Here is a 6455-nt window from a genome sequence, read left to right on the forward strand (position 1 = left end):
CATAGCAGCCAAACCAGTGAACCCTCGTACTCCTCTCCGTGTGGGTATCCACTGCCGCGTCTTCCCCCGCTCCACGTCGTCCCCTTCCTAGGCCTCGCTGTCGTCCACCGCCGTGGTGCTCTCGGCACGGTGTGGTCAATGTGGTCAACGACCGACTTCCATCGGAAGAGTACTGTATGTGGAGAGGCTGACAGCTGGGTCCACGACAGCCACAAGGAAGTGCCTCCTTATTACGCAGAAAATAATGATTCCTCCACCTGACAGCGAGGACCCACCGGATGGGCCACCGTATTTCACGAAAATATGTTTCCCCCCTAACTGCTGGGACCCACAAGCTAAATCTTCGCACGCAAGGAAGTGCATCCAGGAAAAAAATGATTCGCACCCCTGACTGTTGGGACCCACAAGCTATATCTTCACACGCAAGGAAGTGCCTGACAGTCAGGACCAACCTGGTCGAATCGTACGTAGCATTGTCATTCCGGTCGCGAACGTGTACGTACATACTGGTCCATGTAGAGGCACGCATGTGTCGTAGTAGAGGCGCGCACATAGCATGTACACGTATGTACAACGGCCGGTGTGGAAGAAAGAAAATACGACCACGTACGTACAAACGGGAGGGGTCTTGAACGCCTACTCGCGCATATGTACGGCCAGGGCTCGTGTACATGGCTGGGTCAGAACGGAGAAACAGCATCGTCGTCCTGTTCATGGGAAGCCCACCGGTTGGGTCGGAACGGAATGCATCGTTGTGTTCATCGGGAGGGCTTGGACAGAACAACCGATGGAAACGAGGCCTGGCGTGCCGTAGAACGGAGGAAATGGCCTTGTGTTCGACCGGCCACGGTCGAAACAGGATCCTGTTCATCGGGAGGGGGTCTGGTGTACCGCAAAATGGAGGAAACGGACCTCCTATGGTAGAAACGGGGGTCCTATTCATCGGGAGGGGTGTGGCCTACCGCAAAACGGAGGAAATGGACTTGTGCTGGAGCGCTACTCTTCATCCACCGTCCACCTCCTCCAGCCTCCACCTGCGATTGTTCATCCATGGGCTCCTGTTCATCCAGCCTCCACCGCGCGCTACTCCACCGACTACTGTTCAACCAGCCATCTCCACGGGCTCCTGTTCAACCACCCCTCCACGGGCTACTGTTCATCCAACCCTCCACCGTCTACTGTTCATCCAGCCCTCCATGGGGTTGTCCTGTTCATCCAGCCCTCCACGGGGTCCTGTTCATCCAGCCCCAACCGGCTTGATTGATCAGGGTCATGTTCATCCAGAGGCAACACCACGGGGTCCTGTTCACCCACCCCCACCAGGAACTATTCATAAAACCCCCCCAGCAATGCTCACTGTTCATCCAGAGGCAGCATCGATCGGCTTCAATTAGTAGCAGTAGCGAAGGAATCACTTGGGTTCAGTAACGCATAGCCTGAAGTGCAATCACTCAGGTTCATTTAGAGCCCAACACCTCGCACACACGCGCGTACGTGTACGAGAGAAACGCGCATCGCTCGGCACCCGACCACCCACCGTAACTGGGAACTCCCCGAAATTTTCCTCACCCTCGCTTCTACCATGGTTTTTTCCATCATGGACAGCCTAAAGAATGTCATGCAACTGCATCTCCGGCCCGCCCAGTACGAAAAGCCCATTTTCTGTCATGATTTTTTGTCATAGAAGTAGGATCCCACCATATCTATGATGATACCGGTTTTTGTCACAATTATCTTCATAGAAGTGTTATAAGTATGACGGGAAAAAAATTTGTTCGACCCAAAATGTCACGGATGTGTCTTTTTTTTGTAGTGTGCCCTAGTTGTCTGGGTCCTCGGCTACTGCAGCCTGGTAGGCGTGCTCGAGAGAGCACACCGCATCCTTCTCCTCGCAGGCTACTGTGATGATGTCGCGATTCCCTGGCAACTTGAGGACATTGTAACCATGGTGAGTCACCACCATGAACTTGGCTAGGGTCGGATATCCAAGGATGGCATTGTATGGAAGGTAGATGTGGGTGACATCAAACTCGATGAGCTCTATGCGGTAGCTGTCACACTGGCCGAAGGTGACAGGGAGGCGGATCTTCCATATCGGGGTGGTGGAGTGCTACCTCTTGAGCACTTGCTTTGGTTTTCCCTTGAAGAGGAAAGGGTGGTGTAGCAAAGTAGCGTAAGTATTTCCCTTAGTTTTTGAGAACCAAGGTATCAATCCAGTAGGAGGCCACACACGAGTCCCTCGTACCTACACAAAGAAATAAATCCTCGCAACCAACGTGATAAGGGATTGTCAATCCCTACACAGTCATTTACGAGAGTGTGATCTGATAGATATGATAAGATAATATTTTTGGTATTTTAATGATAAAGATGCAAAGTAAAATAAAAGGCAATAAAAATAACTAAGTATTAGAAGATTAATATGATGGAAGATAGACCCTCGGGCCATAGGTTTCACTAGTGGCTTCTCTCGAGAGCATCAGCATTCACGGGAGGTAACAAATTAATATTGAGCAATTGACAGAATTGAGCATAATTATGAGAATATCTAGGTATGATCATGTATATAGGCATCACGTCCGAGACAAGTAGACCGACTCCTGCCAATATCTATTACTATTTCTCCACACATCGACCGCTATCCAGCATGCATCTAGAGTATTAAGTTCAAGAGAACAGAGTAACGCTTTAATCAAGATGACATGATGTAGAGGGATAAACTCATGCAATATGAAATAATCCCCATCTTGTTATCCTCGATGGCAACAATACAATACGTGCCTTGCTGCCCCTACTTTCACTGGGAAAGGACACCGCAAGATTGCACCCAAAGCTAAGCACTTCTCCCATTGCAAGAAAGATCAATCTAGTAGGCCAACCCAAACTGATAATATGAAGAGACTTACAAAGATAACCAATCATACATAAAAGAATTCAGAGAAGATTCAAATATTGTTCATAGATAAACTTGATCATAAACCCACTATTCATCGGTCTCAACAAACACACCGCAAAAGAATATTACATCGAATAGATCTCCACAAGAGAGGGGGAGAACTTTGTATTGAGATGCAAAAAGAGAGAAGAAGCCATCTAGTTAATAACTATGGACCCGTAGGTCTGATGTAACTACTCACACTTCATCGGAAGGGCTATGGTGTTGATGTAGAAGCCCTCCGTGATCGATGCCCCCTCCGGTGGAGCTCCGGAACAGGCCCCAAGATGGGATCTCGTGGATACAGAAAGTTACGGCGGTGGAATTAGGGTTTTGGCTCCGTATCTGGTAGTTTGGGGGTACGTAGGTATATATAGGAGGAAGGAGTACATCGGTGGAGCAACAGCGTGCCCACGAGGGTGGAGGGCGAGCCCAGGGGGGTAGGCGGCCCCCTACCTTGTCGCCTCCTGGTTGATGTCTTGACGTAAGGTCCAAGTCCTCTAGATCATGTTCGTTCCTAAAATCACGTTCCTGAAGGTTTCATTCCGTTTGGACTCCGTTTGATATTCTTTTTCTACGAAACCCTAAAATAGGCAAAAAAAACAGCAATTCTGGGCTGGGCCTACGGTTAATAGGTTAGTCCCAAAAATAATATAAAAGTGTATAGTAAAGCCCAATAACGTCCAAAACAGAATATAATATAGCACGGAACATCAAAAATTATAGATATGTTGGAGACGTATCAAGCATCCCCAAGCTTAATTCCTGCTCGTCCTCGAGTGGGTAAATGATAAAAACAGAATTTTTGATGTGGAACGCTACTTGGCACAATTTAAATGTAATTCTCTTAATTGTGGTATGAATATTCAGATCCCAAAGATTCAAGACAAAAGTTCAATATTGACATAGAAATAATAATACTTCAAGCATAGTAACTAAGCAATTATGTCTCTTCAAAATAACATGGCCAAAGAAAGTTATCCCTCAAAAATCATATATTTTGGCTATGCTCCATCTTCACCACACAAAGTATTCAAATCATGCACAGCCCCGATGACAAGCCAATCAATTGTTTCATACTTTTAATGTTCTGAAACTTTTTCAGTCTTCACGCAATACATGAGTGTGAGCCATGGACATAGCACTATAGGTGGAATAGAATGGTGGTTGTGGAGAAGATAAAAAGGGAGAAGATAGTCTGACATCAACTAGGCGTATCAACGGGCTATGGAGATGCCCATCAATAGATATCAATGTGAGTGAGTAGGGATTGCCATGCAATGGATGCACTAGATCTATAACTATATGAAAGCTCAACAAAAAGAAACTAAGTGGGTATGCATCCAACTTGCTTTCTCACCAAGACCTAGGGCATTTTAAGGAAGCCCATCATTGGAATATACAAGCCAAGTTCTATAATGAAAAATTCCCACTAGTATATGAAAGTGATAACATAGGAGACTCTCTATTATGAAGATCATGGTGCTACTTTGAAGCACAAGTGTGGAAAAAAGGATAGTAGTATTGCCTGTTTTTTTTTTGTTTTTTGGGCCTTCCTTTTTTTTCTTTAGCCTTTATCTCTTTTTTGTGACAATACACTATGAATGATGATCATCACACTTCTATTTATTTACAACTCAATGATTACAACTCGATACTTAGAACAAAGTATGACTCTATATGAATGCCTCCGGCGGTGTACCGGGATAGCAATGATGCATGAGTGACTTACATGAAAGAATTATGAACGGTGGCTTTGCCACAACTAAAATGTCAACTACATGATCATGTAAACCAATATTACAATGATGGAGCGTGTCATGATAAACGGAACGGTGGAAAGTTGCATGGAAATATGTCTCGGAATGGCTATGGAAATGCCATAATAGGTAGGTATGGTGGCTGTTTTGAGGAAGGTATATGGTGGGTGTATGATACCTACGAAAGGTGCGTGGTATTAGAGAGGCTAGCAATGGTGGAAGGGTGAGAGTGCGTATAATCCATGGACTCAACATTAGTCATAAAGAACTCACATACTTATTGCAAAAATCTATTAGTTATCGAAGCAATGTAATACGTGCATGCTCCTAGGGGGATAGATTGGTAGGAAAAGACCATCGCTCGTCCCCGACCACCACTCATAAGGAGGATAATCAATAAATACATCATGCTCCGACTTCTTAACATAACGGTTCACCATACGTGCATGCTACGGGAATCACAAACTTCAACACAAGCATTTCTCAAATTCACAGCTACTCAACTAGCACAACTCTAATATCACCATCTCCATATCTCAAAACAATTACCAAGTTTCAAACTTCTCATAGTATTAAACACACAAATAAGAAAATTTTATTTATTTAATCTTGAATGCCTCAAATAATTAAAGCAAATTACCATGCTGTTTTGTAGGACTCTCAAAATAATCTAAGTGAAGCATGAGAGAACAATGGTTTCTATAAAACAAATCCACCGACGTGCTCTAAAAGATATAATTGAAGCACTAGAGCAAAAACTATATAACTCAAAAGATATAAGTGAAGCACTAGAGCAAAAACTATATAACTCAAAAGATATAAGTGAAGCACATAGAGTATTCTAATAATTTCCAAATCACATGTGTCTCTCTCAAAAAGGTGTGTTCAGCAAGGATGATTGTGGAAAACTAACAAATAAAGACTCAAATAATACAAGACGCTCCAAGCAAAACACATATCATGTGGTAAATAAAAATATAGCTCCAAGTAAAGTTACCGATAGAAGTAGACGAAAGAGGGGATGCCTTCCGGGGCAACCCCAAGCTTTGGCTTTTAGGTTTCCTTAGATTATCTTGGGGGTGCCATGGGCACACCCAAGCTTAGGCTCTTGCCACTCCTTGTTCCATAATCCATCAAATCTTTAGTCAAAACTTGAAAACTTCACAACACAAAACTTAAAGTAGAAAATCTCGTGAGCTCTGTTAGCGAAAGAAAACAAAACACCACTTCAAGGTACTGTAATGAACTCATTCTTTATTTATATTGGTGTTAAACCTACTGTATTCCAACTTCTCTATGGTTTATAAACTATTTTACTAGCCATAGATTCATCAAAGTAAGTAAACAACACACGAAAAACAAAATCTGTCAAAAACACAACAGGCTGTAGTCATTTGTAGCTAACGCAATATATGGAACCCCAAAAATTCTAAAATAAATTGCTGGACGTGAGGAATGTATCTATTAATCATCTGCAAAAGAATTAACTAAATAGTACTTTCCAAATAATGGCAGCAGATCTCGTGAGCGCTAAAGTTTCTGTTTTTTACATCAAGATTAACAAGAATTTCCCCATGTCTTACCAACGGTTCTACTTGGCACAGACACTAATTAAACACAAAAAACACAATAAAAATAGAGGCTAGATAAATTATTTATTACTAAACAGGATAAAAAAGCAAGGAATAAAAATAAAATTGGGTTGCCTCCCACAAGCGCTATTTTTTAACGCCCCTAGCTAGGCATAAAAAGCAAGGATA

The sequence above is a fragment of the Triticum urartu genome, chromosome 6 (genome assembly GCF_003073215.2).
Source record: "Triticum urartu cultivar G1812 chromosome 6, Tu2.1, whole genome shotgun sequence".
NCBI lineage: Eukaryota > Viridiplantae > Streptophyta > Magnoliopsida > Poales > Poaceae > Triticum > Triticum urartu.